This window comes from Balaenoptera borealis (genome assembly GCF_965194805.1).
Source record: "Balaenoptera borealis genome assembly, chromosome: 8".
Lineage (NCBI taxonomy): Eukaryota > Metazoa > Chordata > Mammalia > Artiodactyla > Balaenopteridae > Balaenoptera > Balaenoptera borealis.
Genome location: NC_138865.1, coordinates 112,870,071 through 112,891,376, shown reverse-complemented (window position 1 = coordinate 112,891,376; position 21,306 = coordinate 112,870,071). Strand labels below are relative to the sequence as shown.

Below are 21,306 nucleotides of genomic sequence, written 5' to 3'. Positions count from 1 at the left end.
GGTGGTGTGTGTGCAGAAAGCACATTTGGGTGGTAAGGTGCATTTCTTTTTCTCCATGTGAGCTAAGACGTCAATCATATATTTGAATACAAGGGGGTGGATCCATGGTGTATTTGTAGGTGACTTTAATATTGGGTACGATCCCCCCCCCCGGGCTGAAATTCAGCCTTGATTTTTTTTTTTCTTTCTTTTGCTAAGGTGCATTTTAAATTAATTAATTAATTAATTAATTTGTTTATTTATTTATTTATGGCTGTGTTGGGTCTTCATTTCTGTGCGAGGGCTTTCTCTAGTTGTGGCAAGCGGGGGCCACTCTTCATCGCGGTGCGCGGGCCTCTCATTATCGCGGCCTCTCTTGCTGCGGAGCACAGGCTCCAGACGCACAGGCTCAGCAACTGTGGCTCATGGGCCTAGTTGCTCCGCGGCATGTGGGATCTTCCCAGACCAGGGCTGGAAACCGTGTCCCCTGCTTTGGCAGGCAGATTCTCAAGCACTGCGCCACCAGGGAAGCCCCTAAGGTGCTTTTTTAAGAGGGACATTCCAGACTACCTCTCAGGTAGGAGAGATATCTTATCATTGCACTGCTCGAGTGCTTCTTTCCCCTTCACACTAGTTTCTCCCACTGATTCCCTGAGAGAGGGAGAGAGATCACCAACAATGAGCTCCTGTTTGCGGCGGGTCCACATATCTCATGGGAACCTCCCTGCAGTTCTTGGAAGATAATTATCTCCATTTTACAGATAAGAATGACTAACATTTACTAAGTTTATTAAGTGTCTGGCACTGTGCTGAGTGTTTTTAGAGCATCATCCCATTCGATTCTCACAGCGATACTTAAAATTGGAACCACTGTATGGATGGGTCAGAGGAGGGAGGTGTCTTGTCCTAGGATACACAGCAGGTTAGAGTTGGCATTTAAACCCAGGTCTTCCTCATCACTCAGTTCTGGAGGAACCAAGGGCTTTTTTGCGTGGAAGCAGGGAGAGAGGAGGAAATTCGAAGGAGAAGGCTGACGCTGATTTCTACCCAACCCAAATGCGAAGGTCAATGTATATTGCCAGACTCCCAGCTCATCTCCCACCCAGGCCTTGGCCGGAGGCGGGGAAGTGGTGCGCACGCGCACAGCCTCCCGTTAGGCCCCGCCCCCCGAGAGGGCTTCCCTCCTTGCTCTTGGCTCTGGGGCTTGCGCGCTACGTCCCCAGCCAACGGCTTCTTCCCGGTCGGAGACTTCCGGTGCGCGGAGTGCGGTTCCGGGTCGTGGCGCGGCTCGGGGCAACAGGGCTGCTGCTCAGCTGGCGAGCGGCGGCGAGCGTCTGGGGCATGAAGGGGAGCCCGGAAAGCGGCTGCTGAGCCGGCCGGGAGGAGCACCAGTCCCCGAGGATTCCGAGAGTGCGGAGCTCGGGCAGGGGCCGGGAGGCGCGGGGGAGCCGAGCCCTCCCCTCAGGAACGAGTCCCAGGGCCGACCCGGCCCGTAGTGTGGCAGCAGCTTCAGGTAAAGGTTGCCCCAGCCTCTAGCTCCTTCGCTCGCTACCCCCGCCAGCCCACCCGAGGAGCCTGGCGGCCCTCCTCACTCCCCCGCGCTCGGCGCTGCCCAGCGGGCAGCCTATCTGGCCCTTGCTCTGGGCTCCCGTGAGCATCCGTTTTCTGGCCCTTTCGTGGAGGCTGCTATGAGCCTGACAGCTGGGTGTGTGATTTGGGGGAGTAGAAACTAGTGGACCTGGTAGTATTGGGGTTTGGGGAGGGTACTGTTGACTCCGGCAGTTTCTGGCTGTACCCTCGGCAACATCTAGGTGTCTTAATCTTCATAACGTGAAAATCAAGTTTTTAAAGCATTGCCTGTGCAGTCCCTGTTTCCCAGCTCCCCTTAGCTCCATTGCCCCAAAGGGGTAAACGGCCTCGCAGAACTGTTTTTTTCTAGCCAGAGTGCTGCTGGAACTTTGATTCAGCTTTTTGTTTATGGGAGTGGCATAGAGTCTTCTAGGTCTGTTTAAGGCTGGGAAAAATAAAAAAATCGTTGTAGTTTAAGCAAGAGCATTACTTTAGCCGGAGACCCAAAAGTTGACTCAGAGATTGGCTCAATTTTCATTCTGAATGAAGTGATTTTTGAAGCCTACCTGGCACTGTGCAAAAGCATCATGTTATAAACCAAAACCAGCAAAGTTCAAAACTTCCCCATGCGTGAACAGTCAAATGGAGACAGGTGTTTACAGACATCGGTTAAAGCAAAGTCAACGTTCTCATTCTATCAATATTTTGACAAGCAGAAGGGGTGGATTCCTAATTTAAAACAGCAGAAAAGAAGGCACCATGTTTTATTCTTTATATTCTGTGAGCTCACACAGGATGCTCAGTAAACACTGAAAGAGTTGTTGATGAAGTATTGATATTTGTTTTATCTTTTTCAGTTTACATATTTGCGAGCTTGCTGGGGCCTGTGAGGCATGCTGGCGGCCCCTTTCCCATTCAGCTTTGTGTTCATACCTTCCTTCATCTACTGTGATGCCTGAGTGTATTCACATTCCTCTACACCTCCTGGCTCCTGGCTAACTTTCCAGCTATGCTTCGAAAGGCCCCCTACCCTGATGCTTTGCTCTGGCTAAGTAGGACCTAGATGCCTTTGTTGTTTCCTTTCGTTGTTTTTTTGTAGGACTTTCTCTCTGCCTAGATTTCTCCTTTTCTGTTTCCACCTATTGAGATGTTACCACGGCCCAGCTGAAATTGGCCTTCCCTCAACTAGTTCAGGGCAACCTCAGCTGGAAATGATTTCTTTTCTAGAATCCTATAAACACTCATTATTATATCTACAATTATTTCACTTAGCAAACATCTACTGAGTATGGATATATACCAGGTACCATGCTAGACAATATAGAGATAAATAAGACTCAGTTCTTGCCTGCTCAATTTAGTGAGTGAGATAAGGAAATAATTCTAACACAGAATGGTATGTACACTGCGGGAGAGTTCTTTCTGTGATCCAGTGGTAGCACAGAAGAGGGGGCGTTATTCACTTTTTTAAAAAAAAATAAATTTATTTATTTAATTTATTTATTTGTGACTGCATTGGGTCCTCATTGCTGCTCACAGGCTTTCTCTAGTTGTGGCGAGCCAGGGCTACTCTTCGTTGCGGTTCACGGGCTTCTCACTGCAGTGACTTCTCTTGTGGAGCACAGGCTCTAGGTGTGCGGGCTTCAGTAGTTGCAGCACACAGGCTCAGTAGTTGTGGCTTGGCAGGCCCTAGAGCGCAGGCCCAGTAGTTGTGGCGCACGGGCTTAGTTGCTCCGCAGCATGTGGGATCTTCCCAGAGCAGGGATTGAACCCGTGTCCCCTGCATTGGCAGGCGGATTCTTAACCACTGAGCCATCAGGGAAGTCCCCGTTATTCACTTTTGAGGAGTGTGCTATGTCCAGGTAATGTTTCATAATGTGGGGTTAACTAAGCTTTGTTATTTACTATACTGGAGATTATATTAGGTTTCTCTTGTTTAATCATTTTAACCTCAATTCACAGATTAGGAAGGCTCAGGATAAATTACACATCTGGTATGAGACAGAGCCAGGATTCAAACCCAGGTCTGTCTTATGCCTACATCTGTGCCTTTTCCATTATGTGTTTTTCTTTTCTCACATCATAGCTCTCTATATGCAAATACATACTGAAACAGCTGTACAAGAGAAAAAATATCAATGTCAATATGAATGTCAGATAGTCCTTTAAATGTAGAGAAGACCTTAATCTTCCAAGGCAAGAAGGTAGTAGGTGGGTCAGCTCAACATTGAATGAGTGGACCAGACATTCTGTAGAGAACAACCGTGGATGCTGGCTTCAATTCTTGGTCCTTCCTCTTACTAGATATGTGACCTTTGGCAAGTTTCTTAATTCTAAGTATTATTTCCTTCAAGTATAGTTTGGGATGGGGGATGATAGAGACTTCATGAAGTGCGAGCTAATGTGGGTAAAGGGCCTGATTCGTGGCAAGGATCCCCTGAAAATAGCTGTAAGATGCAAAGATGCAATGCCTGTGGCATGGTTTTAGAGTAGTGAGTAGACCAGCCTGAATAAATCAAACCATTGCTTCTTTCAGTGGGAATACTGGGAAGTAAAGTTGGAGGGTCAAGAGGGGGTCAGAGTCAGAGCTTGTGTGTTGGGCAAGAGAGGTCACTTCCAGTTTCTGCTCATAACCTTTCCTGTTAATAAATACCTTGAAGATCTATGATTCATTCAGCTGTGCCAGGGAAAATGTTAGACCCAGGGATACAAAAAGGAGTATAACCAGGTCCCCACCCTGAGGTTGTTGACACTCCCATGGGGCAGACATGTTTGTGCAGGTGAACCATAGTAAAGCATAGTAGGTACTAAGATAGCAGTCCCCACAGGGTACTGTGGAGCACAAAGGAGGAAACACTGATAACGGTAGCTAATGAGCACTTACTGTGTGCCAGCATTGTGTTAAATGCATTCTCTCATTCATTCCTCTACAGGATGGTGTTATTAGCATTCTGATTTTACAGATGAGGAAACTAGAGCACAGAGGTTAAATGAATTCCTTTAGTTTATGCAGTTGTTGGAGCTGAGAGTAGAGGGGATTATCTGCCAGACTTTGGTAACTCCACTCTTCGGTACTACGCCATGTTGTGTCTTTGTGATGTGGGTGGCTTCAGAGAGGAGCTAGCCCTTGAGCCCTAGCTTCAACGTGCCCATCACCATGCTGGGCAGTAGGAATAATGAGGAATGAACATGGCTTCTGCACTCAAGGAACTCATCACCTCATCTGTCCCGTTAAATATATATACTTAAGTGGGGTGTTTGTTTTGCTTGTTGACTCATAACTGAAGACTTTAGAAATTATTGCAGTTCAGTAGATTATATGTGCTTCAGCTGAGAGAATTTGCTGTAAATCTGTTATTTTGATATGTAGGCCTTATTGTTAAGGACTCAGCAATAGATGCCAAATTATTATGACAAAGAATTCTGTCACATTACATTTTTTCTCCCATGGGAGGTACCCTGACCTTGTGTTTTCTGTGAATTTGAAGTTTTTGACTCAAAAGTTAGCACATTTCAGCTTGTGTTAAAGTAATTGAGTGCTTATAGTCATCGTTAAGTGTTTCTGTATACCTTATTTCCTTCAATCTTTATGATTCTTTGAGCTAGGGTGTTACCAATTTAACACGAGTAGCCTAAGGCTTAGTGGTTAAGTGTGTTACCCAAGAGTCATACAGCTAGTGAGTTGATAATGCAAAAAAAAAGTTGGCCAAAAGAGTAAACAAATATTTATTAAGTTCTCTTTGAACTCTGCCTCAGGAGTCTCCAACTCAAATGCCCATGATGTAATATAAAGGGTAGGACAGACCTTGTGAACTGGAGGGCCCATGACCAGTCAGTCTGGAGGCAGCAGTCACTCCTCAGCTCCAGTTGCTTGTCGCCCTGTGAGGAAGTGGACCCAGTGTCTCTAGATCTTCCGATTGTTTTCAAGAGATGCTGGAAATCTGGATTTTAATGTATTTAGTTTAAAAAACTGCCCTTAAAAAAATTATCATGTAGACCAAAACACATTTGTGGGCTGTGCACAGTCTTAGTCTGCCTGATTGTGAACTCTGACCTACCTGCTCGCTGAAATTTTGATACTCACTGTTCAAAGCAGGAGGTACAACGCCTGTTGTGATTATTGATCAGAAATCTACTGGTAAATTGCTACAGTGAGGGGGTGTTGTATTTGACTCATACTGATATCTTTGGGGAAGTGGCAGGGTAAATGCTTTTATTGTATGATCAGGCTAAATTTCTGGAGGCATGGGGTTTGGATGAGGTGATGATGACCTTGTAATACTTTTGTGCCCTTAGCACTTTAAATGCTGCCAGATCTCTTGTCTCCTTTGGTACTCTCTACAGTACATGAAGTGAACAAGGGGGGTTATCATAACCTCTTGAGATGAAGAAATTGGTGCCCAGTGAATTACAGTTTAGTAGAAAGTGCACGAGACGGAGAGGGACTTGAATTCTGATTGCAGGTATGCCACTAACAGCCTTTTGGTTTTGGTCAAGTCACTTACGAATCTTTGTATCTTTTTCCCATCTGGATGATAATGAGGGAGCACAGTTGAAGTCTTGGTGAGGTCTTTTCAGGATGCCAAGCTTTCTGATTCTAATTGCCATGCTTAAAGCTGCACAGCTGATTACTGGCAGACTCCAGTGGAGAACAGTTCAGATCTAAAATGCTGCTTCTCTCTTGATGGCAGGTAGGGAGCCACTGTTCAGCTCTTCCCTCTGTTCTTTGTTCATTACTTCTGGGAAAGGACCTCCCCAGATGCATACAGTGCTTTGTTGACTCTATATACACCAGATTGGAAGGAGGCAGAGAGACACCCAGCCTAGTGAGAGAAATATGGTCAGGGAGCTTCCAGCTCAAGAGTTTAATTTATTTTTATTTTAATACCCAGCTTCCACAAGGTGAAAATTGAAGAAATATTGGTGTTCTAGATACTTGTTTTCATTCATACTCTATCGTATAAGGAAATAACATAGAATATAAAAAATGAAGAAAATAAATCCTGAGGAGTCATTCACAATTTATTAACTGTAGTTGGCAGCAGTCTAGGTATACTGAAGAAATAGATTTAATATAGGAAACACAAAATTTGGACCCAAGGAAGAAAACAGTTTTAAATAATGAAAGTGAGAAAAATGGGAGAAGCCACTTAACAAAACTTAAATTCTGGAAATAGCAAGAAGGTATTAGAATAGCTAGTGGAATTAAATTATGGTAATCGCTTGTGAAATAAATTGAATATTATGTCACATTTACCCCTAAATACATGCAGTGTTAGAGTCATACTTGAGTATACTTTTATGAATATGCTTTTATTATTGATGCTGTCAAAATGGAGCAAATGTGTAAAACTTCAAAAAAAATAACATTTTTTAGTTCCCTATGGACTCATTTTAAGGTACTGTATTATAAATAAATACTGTTTCAGCAGAGAAATAGGTAGAAAATTGTTTGAAGGAATGGTTTTCTTTTTAAAACAAGTAAATTTTTAATCGGTACTTTAGTTGCTGACATATAGGAGACTAACAAAGAAGAACTGAGGTGCAGACCTTGAAGCAGTGTGAGGTGGGGCTTTGGAGTCACACCCACCTGGACTTGAATATTGGCTCTGTCGGTTATTAACTGCGTGACCCAGACAATGCAAAATGAGGACAGTACTGCCAGTCTCATATACTTGTGAGGATTAAATGAAACAGTTTATGTAGATACCTAGTACCATGATGCTTTTGGAGGGATGTAGGTACCAGCATTCAGGGGCACAAGCTATTCAGATGTTAGTATAATGTAACAAGAAATGATTTTATGGAGTGGTTGTAAAGGAATGAGACTTGTTTTCATGCCTGGATCATGAAATTAGTCTTGTTAATTTCTAGTTGTGCTTTGTGAATTGGTGTACCTGTCAACTGTGCACTGTTGAGAAAAGGGTTTCAGTATGCTATTTTTAGGCTGTTAAATGAATTGATCTGTTAAATAACAATAAACACTTTCAATTGTTTATATTACCTTTTTGTGTGCCCATGAGTACCTTTTGAAGTTGTTAGAACTAGGACTATATTATGTTCTCCTCATCCCCATCTCATAAATGCTGAAACTGAAGCTTAGAGAAGTAAAGTGATTAAAGGTAGAGAGCTACTGATAATGGCAAAGCTGGGATTTGAACCTTTGGTTTTTTTACTCTAAATACCATAGTGCTTTTGTCGCTATTCCATGCTGCTCTAGATTTGGTTATTGGAACTGGCCCTTGTTTTGGGAGGATCATCAACTGTGGCCCTTCTTACTCATTTTAAACTTAATGCCTGTAGGGGACTTCCCTGGTGGCGCAGTGGATAAGATTCCGTGCTCCCAGTGCAGGGGGCCGGGGTTCGATCCCTGCTCAGGGAACTAGATCCCACATGCATGCCGCAACTAAGAGTTCGCACGCCGTAACTAAGGAGCCCGCCTGCTGCAACTAAGGAGCCGGCAAGCTGCAACTAAGGCGCCTGCCTGCCGCAACTAAGACCCAGCGCAACCAAAATAAATTTAAAAAAACAAAACAAAAACTTAATGCCTGTAGAAAGTTATTTATTATGTTGTGAGAGTGTTTGGTTACAGGTATACTCTTATGATTTGAAGTTTAATGATTTAATAAAACTCTAATAATACTCATTGCTGGCAGAGGTTGGTAGTTAGATGATCCCTCATATCAGTAGTGGGAATAAAAATTGGTAAAACTTTTCTGGAAAGAACTTTGGCAGTGTTTTTCACAAGCCTTTTTAAAGAAGTCGTGTATGCCTTTTGAGCTTGTAATCCCATTTCTAAGAATCTTTGTTAAAGAAATAATCAGAAATGTAGAAAAATATTCATGTTCAAAGGTGTTCACTGTGGAAGTATTTATAATAGCAAAAATTAGAAACAACTTTAGTAGTCAACAAAGAGGTAAGAGAAATGGAAAAGCCATAGAATGGAAATATTGTACAAGCATTTTAGATGTTTTAGAAGAATTTTAGTGACTTATTAATATGCTCATCATATAATATGAAGTGAAAGAAGGATATAAAACTATATAAAGTATGATTTCAATTAATGTCAAACACACAAAGAAAAAAACAGGTGGTTAGAGTATAGGTCTTTATGCTCTTTTCTGTTTTCCAGAATACTCTCTGATAAACATAAATTACTTTTCAATAAAAAATCCTTTTAATTAACTTGTAATTGAGAAATATGAGTAGAGCTAGTGCACATCATTTTGACCAAAAAGTTTTCCCTAATACAGGTGATCTGAAGTTATATTGGGTTGGCCAAAAAGTTCATTTGGTTTTCCTGTACGATGGCTGTAGTAGCACTTAGTTGTCTTTAACTTCATTCGAAACAATTTTGTTAGATTGTATTGTGACAGCTATCATATCAGCGCACATTTAAAAAAAACTTAAAATTGGTGAATTTTTGTGTAGCCATTTTAATATTGAAGATGGAAGATAAAAAGCAACATTTTCGACATATTATGCTTTATTATTTCAAGAAAGGTGAAAATGCAACTGAAATGCAAAAAACGATTTGTGCAGTGTATGAAGAAGATGCTGTGACTGATCGAACGTGTCAAAAGTGGTTTGCGAAGTTTCATACTGGAGATTTCTCGCTGGACGATGCACCACGGTCAGGTAGACCATTTGAAGTTGATAGCGATCAAATTGAGACATTCATTGAGAACAATCAATGTTATACCACACGGGAGATAGCTGACATACTCAAAATATCCAAATCAAGCGTTGAAAATCATTTGCACCAGCTTGGTTATGTTAATCACTTTAATGTTTGGATTCCACCTGAGGCGAAAAAAACCTTCTTGACCGTATTTCCGCATGCAATTCTCTACTTAAACGTAATGGAAATGTTCCGTTTCTAAAACAAATTGTGATGGGCAATGAAAAGTGGATAGTGTGCAATAATGTGGAACGGGGCTTCCCTGGTGGCGCGGTGGTTGAGAATCTGCCTGCTAATGCAGGGGACACGGGTTCGAGCCCTGGTCTGGGAAGATCCACATGCTGCGGAGCAACTGGGCCCGTGAGCCACAACTACTGAGCCTGGGCGTCTGGAGCCTGTGCTCCTCAACAAGAGAGGCCGCGACAGTGAGAGGCCCGTGCACCACGATGAAGAGTGGCCCCCGCTTGCCGCAACTAGAGAAAGCCCTCGCACAGAAACGAAGACCCAACACAGCCAAAAATAAAATAAATTAAAAAAAAAAAATAACGTGGAACGGAAGAGTTTGTGGGGCAAGCGAGATGAACCACCACCAACCACACCAAAAGCTGGTCTTCATCCAAAGAAGGTGATGTTGTGTATATGGTGGCATTGAAAGCGAGTCCTCTCTTATGAGCTCCTTCTGGAAAACCAAACGATTAATTCCAACAAGTACTGCTCCAAATTAGACCAACTGAAAGCAGCATTTGACAAAAAGCATACAGAATTAGTCAACAGAAAACGCATAATCTTCCATCAGGATAACGCAAGACCTCATGTTTCTTTGATGACCAGGCAAAAACTGTTACAGCTTGGCTGGGAAGTTCTGATTCATCTGCCATATTCAGACATTGCACCTTTGGATTTCCATTTACTTTGGTCTTTACAAAATTCTCTTAATGGAAAAAATTTCAGTTCCCTGGAAGACTGTAAAAGGCACCTGGGACAGTTCTTTGCTCAAAAAGATAAAAAGTTTTGGGAGGATGGAATTATGCAGTTGCCAGAAAAATGGCAGAAGGTAGTGAAACAAAACGGTGAATATATTGTTCAATAAAGTTCTTGGTGAAAATGAAAAATATCTTTTATTTTTACTTAAAAACTGAAAGAACTTTTTGGCTAACCCAGTAAGATTGTATTTTCAAGTTAGTTTTTTTTTTTTTTTTTTTTTTTTCAAGTTAGTTTTAACCTCAGTTGTTTTACACTTAGGATATGGTTTCCTGTATCTTGACATACATGATGTTGAGGTTCCCAGGCTAGCCCTCCTCTCCTCCTCAAAAATATCTTGAAAGAAGAGTCATTTGTGTAGGTGGTACCAGTGTCCCAGTGCTACCATCACCTCTTTAGTGGCCAGTGGGTCAGTGAGTAGCCCTGTGACAGCTCTGTCTTTCAGAAAGAGTACTTGCCTGTTATTCATAAGGCTGGTCATTGGTATATAGAGCTTTTTTTGTGAGTTGAATATTTGTATCTTGGTAAGTGCTTTTTTGGTATGGAAAAGTGTAAGTGTGAATTTCTATCTCACTTTTGAAAAATTTTGTAAGGAAAAAATTAAAGATCAAAGTTTGAATTTTAATTTTTGTGATAGCAGTATTCAGGATGTATGAATATTAAAATGTCATGAAGAATTGCATCTTTTATTCTTTTCTAATTATATACTTCCTAAATGAAATTGCAGTAGTTTCAGCATGTGCCGTTAAGCGTGATGTCTAGTTTTTTTTTTTAATGTGCATGGTAATTCTCGTATATACAATATACAAAAGCATGCAAAAATTTAACAAAGTATTTGAGCATATTTAAATTAGGAAAATACCAGGCAAGATGTTTCATTTTGTAAACTGCTTCTGTCCAAAGCATTCTGTATATTATCAGAATGAAAAATGACAGCACTTTGTCACCTGTTCAAACTGATATTGCACTCTTTGCAATGACAGCTGAAAAGGCCCACAGGTGCCATATAAAGAGGTGACCATGTTGTCATATTTCATTTCGGCATCCCTCTGCAAAGCCATAATTACCTCATTAGGTTGTTAATTATGAGATTAGCATTTCACTGTATTGATAGAATGCTTTTTACCGGCGTGGGGCTAGATACAGATTTGTCTGCCCTAATTTATAATCTCTGCCTTTTTTGTGCTTATTTATTTGCTTAAGATCCTGATGTGGGGCAATTCAGTTTACCTGAGAAACAGTTTGTTTACAAGCTAATGAAGCTTTGATTGTAGGATTAAAGTTGCTGAGTTAAAATATGAACAGAATAAAAAGGGTGGTCGCATCCCCAAAATGATAATAAAAATTCCGAGTTGGTATAACTTGTGTTTTCATTAGCATAGGGAACAAGCACATGATAAGAATTGAAATTGTTGGTATTAAGAAAAAATCCAAAATACAAAAATGAAGTCTGAAATGTGATAGAGATTTATATATATCTAAACTAGGCGAAGGAAACTAGTTATCTTTAATAATAAATCTCTGTCACTTGTACTTGAGACATAAAATGTGTTAAGTATTTTTAATGTATTTCAGAAGCTGAAGCTTGGTTAATGATTTCAGAACAAATATATTCAGTCTTCAGTTTAGACTTCCTTAGATAGTCATTATGCATCAGGGTTTATTTCATTTGTACCTTCTGATCATTAGTTGGTGCTTGGAACATTCTCTTCCCACAGTCTTTGCAGTCCTGAGTGCTTATGGAATTTGAAGTATTTCACAGTAACCTTCACTTGGTGAGCTATTTGGAGTTAAGTGGTGTTTCTATCAAGTGTGTGGACATTCTTTTTTGGGAGGGAGAAGTGGGCTGGCAAAAAAAAATTTCCACTTATTTTTACTCCAGTGCAAGATTTGACAATAATGTTTGTAATTTGCATTATATATACCTTTACCACTCTTTCCAGTTAAGGAGATTTAAGTCCCAAAACTGAACAATGTTAGGAGTACCATTCCCACTGGGGTAGTAGTTTACCTCCTTTTGATTATATTTAGTATTAACGGTTAAAGTTGTAGAAAGTCCATGTGTGCTTAAGCCCTTTTCCCCATGGTTGTTATGAAAAATTGGATTTGGCTGTATCTGTAATTTTCTTCAAAATTAAAAAAATATTAAAAAATATTTTATATGAAGAAAATATTACATGCAAAATGTTCCATTTAGTCAATTAAGTTTTTTGCTTAACTGCAGTCATTCAACTTATTCAGTCAGCATTAGCTGAATATGTATTAGGCATTAGTCATATGTCTGGGAATCGAGCAATGAAAACTACAGGCACGGACCCAGTGCTCGTGGGATTTGCAGTCTAGTAACGGAAGTGCAGCGTAGTTTGAGGAGTAAAGCCTAGCGTGAGAAGTGTTAGAGTAATGAGAGTCAAGGTGAGTATGGAGGAGTACCCACCCTAGACTTGATAAGGTCAAACCTTCCAGGCAGGTGCTGTCTAAATTGGGACCTGAAGGGTGAAGGAGAAAGTGATGTTTAAGCCAGGTGGAAGGAGAGAATACACAGTTTTAAAGGCTGGAAGAACACTAAAAGTTGAGAATGGCTAGAGTAGAAAGAACAAAGGGGATAAATGGAAGATGGGGCTGCAGAGGAAGCAAGTTCAGTTATATTAAAGAGTTTGGGACGTTATTGAAGGGTCTTAAGACAAGTTAGGAAGCAATTGCTGTAGCCTAGGTGAGAGAAGGTGGGATTGGATAATGGAGAGAAAGAGAATGAATGAAATCTAGAGAGAGAAGAGATGCATAGTATTGGTAATTAAATGGCGGTAGGCTTCACAGAAAGGAGTCAAGGATTCTAATTTGGACATTCTATTTGTTTCCTAATTTTAAGTATGAGAATATGTGTTTAAGTACCTCATAGAGAAGAGGTCCATGAGTCTTACTTTCCAATATGACCCCAAAATATACAGTACTAGCAACTAGTTTTCTTTTTGGTGAATTGGGGAGAATACTAATATTTGAGTGTCACTGTTGGGCCCTACCTTGTGAGAGCAGCTTTGTGAGGTATGAGATAATGTCTTACTGAGGTCCAGAGGAATTGTGACTTTGCCAGTTTTCTCAGCTACTGGGTGGTAGAATTGGGAGCACACACAAGCTTTCCGAAGCCTTTATGTTGTCTGTCATGCCATGTTGTCTTCCTTGTTGTGTCTCCCTCCCTTTGTTTATTCCAAAGTGAAGAGGAGAATTACTCCCCAAGGACCAGTAGCTCAGTAGGTTGCTGACAGAGGCATAGTGTAAACTCTGTGACTTCCCAGGCCCAGCTCTGGGGTGGATTAAAGCAGTGTCTGGTGCTTTGGTAGGAGAAGCTGCTCAGTGCAGGAGTGCTTGCTTCAACAAAGTCACAAGTTCTGTTGTGTTTTCTGGCACTAGGCTTTAATCTCCCTCAATTAGAAATGTAGATCGGCTACCTCCACACAAGGTCACTAATGTATAGACAGTTCTCCTCCTTTCCCCAGGGGAAAAGTCTTGAAATCTCTGATTTTTGGGTGAGGAATTTGACATCTCTTTGATGTAATCAACTTGTATTACAAATTGTTTAAAAAAATTTTATGGTTACTGTCGCCAGTACTGTTCAATTAAGTGATTTGTTGGTATCCTTGTGTTGGAATCACCTGAACTAGAAGAAATTCTAGGGTGCAGCGTGGATTCTAGCCTCTCTGTGTTTCTACCCCACCCCCTTTTAAAATTGAGATATAACTCATGTATCATAACATTTACCCTTTTAAAAGTGTACACTTTAATGGTTTATCACCCCCAAAGAAAACCCATACCCATTAGCCCTCACTCCTCATTTCTCTCTCCTCTAGCCACTGGCAATCATTGATCTACTTCCTGTATCTATGGATTTGCCTATTCTGAACCTTTTATATAAATGAAATCACACAATATGTGGCTTTTTGTGTCTGGCTTCTTAGCATAATGTTGTCAAGGTTCATCCATATTGTAGCATATATCAGTACTTCATTTCTTTTTTTTTTTTTTTTTTTTTTAATATATTTAGTTTTGGCTGCGTTGGGTCTTTGCTGCTGCAAACGGGCTTTCTCTAGTTGCCGAGAGTGGGGGCTGCTCTTCATTGTGGCGCGCAGGTGTCTCATTGCGGTGGCTTCTCTTGCTGCGGAGCATGGGCTCTAGGCGCGCAGGCTTCAGTAGTTGTGGCAGGAGGGCTCAGTAGTTGTGGATCGCAGGCTTTAGAGCACAGGCTCAGTAGTTGTTGCACACGGGCTTAGTTGCTCCGCGGCATGTGGGATCTTCCTGGACCAGGGCTCGAACCCATGTCCCTTGCATTGGCAGGTGGATTCTTAACCACTGCGCCACCAGGGAAGTCCAGTACTTTATTTCTTTTTATTGCTGAATAATATCCCATTGTATGGAAGTACCACATTTTGCCTATCCGTTCATCAGTTGATGGAGGTTTGGGTTGTTTCCACTCTTTGGCTGTTATGAATAATACTGCTGCGGACATTATCGTACAAGTTTTTGTGTGAGCATATGTTTTCAATTCTATTTGGTGTATTACCTTGGAGTGGATTACTGGGTCATACGGTAACTCTGTTTAACAGTTTGAGGAACTGACAAATTGTTTTCACAGGTGGCTGCACCATTTTACATGCCCTCCAGCAGTGTATAAGGTCTGCCGCCTTTCTGCTTCCACTTTCTTCAGGCTTTCTATTGCTCTGGTCTGGGCTGGAAGCAACCCTAGGCATTCCATGAGCCCTTTTGTCTTGATAAATGGGAAATTCTCCAGTTTTATCTCTTCAACTACATTCACTCTACAAGCATATGTGTACCAGACCTTATATTGGACGTTATTGACAGGAAGCCAAATAAGGCTTCTAGTCCTTTCTTCTCAAGGACTCCACAATCCAGTAGTTGGAACTTCTTACTAGGATATGCAGGGAGGGGGAAAAGCCAGTGAAGAAAGTACAGTTGACCCTTGAACAATATGGGTTTGAACTGCACCAGTCCACTTACATGCGGATTTTTTTTTTCAATAAATACAGTACGACAGGATCTGTGATTGGTTGGATCTGTGGATGTGGAGCCATGGATACGGAGGAGGGAGGGCCAACTATGGGACTTGAGCATCCACAGATTTTAGTATCTGCGGTGGTCCTGGAAACAATCCCCCAGGTTTACTGAGGGACGACTGTAACTGCTTAGATATTTGTGAATTTCCACAGCACAGATCCTAACTTTAGAATCTAGGCAAAGGTTGAGTTGATTTTCGGAGATTTTCGGGGATTTCTTTTTCTTGGCTCATCCTTTAACTACAGTCATCCTTCTGTATTTGCAGGGTATTGGTTCCAGGACCCTGAGGATACCAAAATTCACAGATGCTCAAGTCCCTCATGTAAAATGGCATAGTACAGTCGGCCTTCCATATCCTGGGTTCTGCATCTGTGCATTCACGCAACCAACCAAATTCGATCTGCAGTTGGTTGAATCTGCGGATTCCGAACCTGCATATACGGAGGGAGGACTGTTTTGCTGTTCCTTGGGTTTTGTCACTAGGTTACTGCTCGTTTCCTTGCATATTTTCTCTGGGTAAGCTCATTCACATCCGTGGCTTCATCTGTCATTTATATGTTAATGTCTTCCAAATTTGCTCAGATCTTTCTCCTAGGCTTCAGGTTTGCCTGTCCTTCATGTGTCACTTATATGTTGTTGTCCCAGATTTGCTCAGACCTTTCTCCTGGGCTGTTAGGTTTGCATCATGATGGATCTCTGTTTGGGTAATCCATAGACATCTCAAGCTCATTGTGTCTGAAACATAGTTCCTCATTTCCCCTCTCCCTGTTAAGCTGTTCCTGCTTTTCAGTTCACAGTTTCGTTTGTTGGTGCTATCATGCAAGCCGTAAACTTTCGCCTTCTCCTTAACCCTCCACATCCACTCAGTCACCAAGTTCTACCAATTTTATCTCCTAAATATTTTTTTAAACTGTTTCTTAAGTTCATAGGCCTATCTTTCACTGCCTTACTTTGGATTTCATCGTCTTTTCCCTGAGCTGTAGTCACAGCTTCGTAACTAATCTTGTGTCTTGTCCATCAGATTAATTTTCTGTGCAACTGCCAGAGCAGTCTCTCTGAAATGCTAATCTAAACAGCAGCTTTGAACTCCTGGTAGTTTTAGTTGCTAACTACATGTTCTGCTGTATGTTATTTTAGTGCCTTTTCTCTTTGAAAAAAGCTGGATGAATGAATCATCTTTGAAGATTCATTTTAGACCAGGGAATAATAGCAATAACAGTAATAGTAAACATTTGTATAGTGCTTACCATGGGCCTGGTGCTTTTATACACACATAACATATATGAATTCTTTCAGTCCTTACAATAATCCTATGAGATAGGCACCAAAATTGTTCCCATTTATAGATGAGGAAGCGGAGGCACAGAAATTGTTACTTTCCCTAGGTCCCATGGTGAGTGAGTGGCTGAGTCCAGATTTGAACCTAGGCAGTCTGATGCTCTTAGTTTCTTCTGTGTCCCTTTTCCCAACCTTCCTGATTCCCTCCACTTCCCCTACTCCAAAGGTTAGTTATCTTCTCCCTGCTACTGTAATAACCTACGCATGGCCTGATGTTAATCTGCAGTTCATAGGACACATCGGGAGCACATTTTATTTTAAACATTTTATTTTTTTAACAAAGTAAGTACATCAATCAAGCTAATTTTTTTTTTTTAAATTTATTTATTTATTTAATTTTTGGCTGCGTTGGGTCATCGTCGCTTCACACGGGCTTTCTCTAGTTGCGGCGCGCAGGGGCTACTCTTTGCCGTGGTGCATGGGCCTCTCGTTGCGGTGGCCTCTCCCGTTGTGGAGCACGGGCTCCAGGCCTGTGGGCCTCAGTATTTGTGGCACATGGGCTCAGCAGTTGTGGCTCGCGGCCCTAGAGCGCAGGCTCAGTGGTTGTGGCACACGGGCCGAGTTGCTCCGCGGCACGCGGGATCCTCCCGGACCAGGGCTTGAACCCGTGTCCCCTGCATTGGCAGGCAGAGTCCCAACCACTGCGCCACCAGGGAAGTCCCTAATTGTTTTTTTTAAATTAATTAATTAATTTATTTTTGGCTGTGTTGGGTCTTCATTTTTTTTTCCCCAAAGGAAAGGTTGCAATTCTTTTTTTTTTTTTAATTAATTAATTAATTAATTTTATTTTTGGCTGTGTTGGGTCTTCGTTTCTGTGTGAGGGCTCTCTCCATTTGTGGCAAGCGGGGGCCACTCTTCATCGCGGTGCGCGGTCCTCTCACTATTGTGGCCTCTCTTGTTGCGGAGCACAGGCTCCAGTCGTGCAGGCTCAGTAGTTGTGGCTCACGGGCCTAGTTGCTCCACGGCATGTGGGATCCTCCCAGACCAGGGCTTGAACTCGTGTCCCCTGCACTAGCAGGCAGACTCTCAACCACTGCGCCAGCAGGGAAGCCCGGTGGTCTTCATTTTTGTGCGAGGGCTTTCTGTAGTTGTGGCGAGCGGGGGCCACTCTTCATCGCAGTGCGCGGGCCTCTCACTGTCGCGGCCTCTCATGTTGCGGAGCACAGGCTCCAGACGTGCAGGCTCAGTAGTTGTGGCTCACGGGCCTAGTTGCTCCGCAGCATGTGGGATCTTCCCAGACCAGGGCTCGAACCCGTGTCCCCTGCATTGGCAGGCAGATTCTCAACCACTGCGCCACCAGGGAAGCCCCCTATTTTAAACATTTTTGAACAAGGAGCCAGCATTATAGACTATTTAATTGCCTGCTCCCTCTTGCCCCTATCTTAAGGTGACTAAGTTGGAAGTGATCACTTCCATTACCTTGATCTTAGTCACCTCTGTGAAGCCTTGTCTGAGTGTCCAGTTTCATTTAGATAGCTTTCCTTTGTGTTTCCATAGTACTTTGTTATACAGAATCCTCCAGCATTGCTCTCATCCTTTATTGTGACCATTTATGTACTTTTCTTCTTGCTTGACTGTAGGCCTTTTGGGGATAGGGACTATGACTTGGTACTTCATGCTCCTAATTCCCAGCATGTAGTAGGTAGTCACACTGTTGAATTTCTTGAATGAACAGGTAAGTCCGACCCATATCTAGACTAGTGAGAGAAGAGGATTCAAAGTGTGATGAAATGGACTTAACCTGGAAGTTTGAGGCAGCATGTAATAGCTGTTCCGAGCAAGGCTTGTGGAGCCAGGCCGCCTAGGTTTTATCTTGGCTCTACCTCTCAGTAGTTATGGGGCCTTGGGCAAGTCTCTGCCTCAGTTTACTGATTTGTAAAACATAAATAGTAATAGAGTCCACCTCTAACAGTTCTGTAAGTGATGTAAGTGTAAATAAATAAGCAGCCTTCTGGAATCAGAGAACTAATTATTCTACTTAAAGTGTATTTTGTGAAACACTCCCACCCTAACTGTATAACATTATAGGCAGAATGAAGCCAGTCCTGCTGCTCTATCCTCATGTTTGATCCATCTGGTAATAGTTTTTTAAAAAAAGGTAATCTAGAAGATATAAAAAATACTTGGCAAAGTTAGTGCAGTTTTGTTAATAATAATAGCAGTTACCATTTATTGAGGTTGTGAAAGTGCCATTCAAATGAAAGTACAAAGCACCTTTCACAGTCACAGAAAAATAGTTTGGGGGTTATCTGCTAGTTTAGATTATTTTATGCTGTCCTTCCTTCATTAGGAGTTGAATAAATGAGTTTGATAGTTGACAGCTTATTTTCCCTCCAAACAAATGTAGCTAGAGCAGGAAGAGTCAAGAATATTGCATCTTGGATTTGAATAATGCTTTTTTACTTTTTGTAAGTATCCCTATGAGGTGGATAAGTAGCGCATAGATAATGGATATTTCACTGCTGAGGGAACAGAGGCAGAGGCCCCTGACTCCCTTGAAGTCATCCCATAGCTAGTCCCTAGGCAGGCTACAGGCAGTAACCTGGAATTCCAGATGTGTTTACTAACTTTAACTTTTGTAGTTCTAGGAACCAATTTCCATACATAATAGCATTTTTTAGAAGAAGGTATGATAGTGCTCACTCAAATCAGTCAGTGTGGTTTACCTTTGAGAGGGTTTGCTGCCAAGATCTTGATGCTATTAAAATCTTTGTCAAAAAAGGAATTCCTCATACCTCTGTTCTTAGAGTCTGAACCACGGCACCGTGATATAAGTAAAACATGCAGTGGAATTCTTCTGGCCTTTGAGGGAAAACAGTATGAAGAAAAAACACACAAAACTTTTTACTTGAACCCTGGGTAAACACCCAATTACATCCTCCTCCTCCACCTCCTCCACCTCACATGTGATTGGAATAGAATTTGAGAGCTGAAAAGGCCCTTCTTATAGTTCATCCTCCCCATTTAACAGATGCAATAAATGGACTGGTGTGTAAAACAGGTTTAAAGAGTTTTAAAGAGGTACCTTGTCCAAGGCCAGGTAATTAGGTCCCTGGTAATTAGGGAATTGGAAGTCAGGTTTCCTGAGTGGTGCTTGCAATAAGCTATGTTGCTTCCCTCAATTGATGATGTGGTTAACCTGAGAGCCAGGTAAGTGGAAACATAACTATTGAATTCTTCTACTTGGTTAAGCAAACTTCAAATATTGAGGAGACAATAAAAGGAAAATAAATCTTAGACTGTAGCAGGAGAGCTATCTACTGAACCAGCACCATGGATAAGGGCCCTTTTTTTTGCCCTTTTTTTTTTGAAAATCATGGCGCCACCCTTTGGGAACAGGAAAGATTTGTTTTGTCTGTTTATTCCACACTGAGCCCTTGCTGGATGCCAGCCACTTTCTACTAGAAACTGGCAGTACAGTGATGATTAAGACAGTGTGCTTAAGGAGCTGAGAGTTTAGAAGAGAAAACCAACATACAGACAGTCATTATTATTTTTTTAAAAGTGTGATTAGTTTCTTTGTTTATTCATTCATTCATTTATTCATTCCTTAACAAAGCAGCCAGAGAGATACTTTTATTTCTTTATTATTTAAAAAAATATTTATTTATTTATTTGGTTGCACTGGGTCTTAGTTGCAGCAGGTGGGCCCCTTAGTTGCTGCTTGCGGACTCCTTTAGTTGTGGCTCGAGGGCTCCTTAGTTGCGGCATGCAAACTCTTAGTTGTGGCATGCATGTGGGATCTAGTTCCCTGACCAGGGATTGAACCCAGGCCCCCTGCATTGGGAGCTCGGAGTCTTAACCACTGGGCCACCGGGGAAGTCCCCAGAGAGATACTTTTTTTTTTTTTTTTAAAATCCAATCGTTAACTTCTTTATTTATTTATTTATTTTTTTAATAGCTACTTTATTTATTTATTTATTTATTTATTTTTGGCTGTGTTGGGTCTTCGGTTCGTGCGAGGGCTTTCTCTAGTTGCGGCAAGCGGGGGCCACTCTTCATCGCGGTGCGCGGGCCTTTCACTATCGCGGCCCCTCCCGTTGCGGGGCACAGGCTCCAGACGCGCAGGCTCAGCAGTTGTGGCTCACGGGCCCAGTTGCTCCGCGGCATGTGGGATCTTCCCAGACCAGGCCTCGAACTCATGTCCCCTGCATTAGCAGGCAGATTCTCAACCACTGCGCCACCAGGGAAGCCCCCCCAGAGAGATACTTTTAAAATGTGAGTTAGATCATATTGCTGCTCACAGTCTTCCGGTGATTCTCCTTTTTACTTGGAATTTAAAGCAAAGTCCTTAGAATTGCCTGTAAGGCTCTACTCACTTTTCCCCACTCTTCAGACCTCATCCTCTACTACTTGCTTCCTTGCTGGGCTCCTTGATACTTAGTGCCAGGCATACTCCCGCTGCTTGGCAACACGCTTCCCTCAGAAATCCACATGGCTTGTTCTCTCATCTCCTTCAAGGGTTAACTCTCAAATGTCACCTTCTCAGTGAAGCATCCCTTGACTACTTTATTTACAATTGCAGCTGTGGCTCCACCTGCCTAGCATGCCCTAGCTCTCTTTTCTGTGCTACTTTTCTCCATAGCATTTTTAACTTATTGTATAATTTAATTCTCTATTTTGTTTGTCTCCTTCATTACAATGTGAACTCCATGAGGGCAGGACTTTCTGTCTGCTTTGTTTTCTGCTGTACT

The 21,306-nt window shown here is 42.0% G+C and overlaps 1 protein-coding gene across 17 annotated transcripts in view; it reads left to right on the top strand.

Moving 5' to 3' along the window:
- Positions 1–1,220: 1,220 nt before the first annotated feature.
- Positions 1,221–21,306, top strand: part of MAPKAP1 (MAPK associated protein 1) — a 235,613-nt gene continuing 215,527 nt past the window's right edge. For 11 of the 17 annotated variants that reach the window (XM_082403298.1, XM_082403296.1, XM_082403301.1 and 8 more), the window contains exon 1: positions 1,222–1,492. The gene's annotated coding sequence lies outside the window, so the exon portion shown is untranslated. Of the gene's footprint in view, positions 1,493–15,539; positions 15,791–21,306 lie in introns of all 17 variants that reach the window. The other 6 variants (XM_082403308.1, XM_082403292.1, XM_082403293.1 and 3 more) reach the window with 3 other exon arrangements.